Below are 1,395 nucleotides of genomic sequence, written 5' to 3' on the forward strand. Positions count from 1 at the left end.
GTGTACCGCCCCCCAGCCACATCGGAGCCCCGGGGCCACCAGCTCCCAGCCAGGGCCACGGATTTTCACCTGCCCTCGGCTCCGGCAGGGTGACCCAGCGGCTGGCACGGGCTCTGCGTGGGGCAGCGCCCAGACCAGCGTTAGGATGCCTAATTTAAGACTATACATTAAAAATGATAACGTATTCAAGCGCACGTGCCCTGCCAGCATCTCTGCTGCCTCCTGCACCGTTCCCTCGCCCTTTGAGCACCAGAAAGGCGTCAGCACCTTTGACCGTACTCTCTCCTGGGCTGCCAGACACGGAGACACGCTGGATTTCTTCCAGGTGGGCTCTGCCTGGACCCAGGGCTGTGGGAGAGGCAGCTCAGCACAAGCCCTTGGCAAACCCTTCCTGCTCTGGGAGCTCTGGAGCGCTGGCTCTGTCCCTGCAGTGCTGGTGACAGCACCTCATGCTGCTGGGGTGTTCCCAGATGCAGGCACAGAGGGGGCTGACCTCCAACGCAGCAGGGTCAAGCCAGTCCTGGGCCTGGATTTAGCACCGAAGTTGAGCTGAGGCAACACTGCACAATCCCGTGACAGCCCATGGTGGCACTGCCACACACTCACTCCCCAGCCTGAGCAGGGAGAGAAGTGAGAAAATCTGTTAAAAGTGAAGATGAAGGGAAAAAAAAATCCCAACCTAAAATAAACCCCGAGGGATGCAAATACAACCACTCCCACCTCCCACGAGCACCAGCCAGGCTCTGAGGCCTCTCTCCTGCTGCTGTCCTGGTGCTGGTGGCGAGCACGGTGTTGCAGTGTGTGACAGCTCTCCGGCCATCTGTGTTCCCTCCCATTTCTTTGTCCTCCCAGCCCAGCTGCTGGGGCTGGAGCAGGAGTGAGAGGAGGCCTGGGTGCTGTGCAGGTGCTGCTCAGCACCGGGTGCCACCACCTCTGCTGCAGTCACACCCCAAAGCCAGAGGGGCGGGGGCTGCCACGGACAGCGGCAGCTCCTCCCCAATGAACATCCCAGTGCTACGGGATGCAGGAGAGGGATAAACCCAACGCCAGGAGAGCAGCCCATGGCCAGGCTGGCTGCTCCACACGCTGGCTCCTGGCTGCTGCACTCAGTTGCCACCACCCCGAGGTGACGGTGGCCAGGCCAAAGCTCACGGACAAACTGCAGCCACGCAGGACTCGCTGGTGGAACTCGCACTGCAGATAAAAATCAGCTGTGTGTTATTTGCTGACCTCTTTCTTTAGGCGCTTGAGCCTAAACTCTCCCCAGGCCAGTGGAAATCCTGGACTGGTGTTGGCAGGTCTCGGAAGGCCAGCGCCCAGCACCGAGCCCCGGGTAACTGCATGAGCATTGTGCAGAGCAACAGCAGAAGGGGTTGGTGCTCCCCCCGGGGCGCG

The sequence above is a fragment of the Corvus brachyrhynchos genome, unplaced genomic scaffold (genome assembly GCF_000691975.1).
Source record: "Corvus brachyrhynchos isolate BGI_N302 unplaced genomic scaffold, ASM69197v1 scaffold616, whole genome shotgun sequence".
NCBI lineage: Eukaryota > Metazoa > Chordata > Aves > Passeriformes > Corvidae > Corvus > Corvus brachyrhynchos.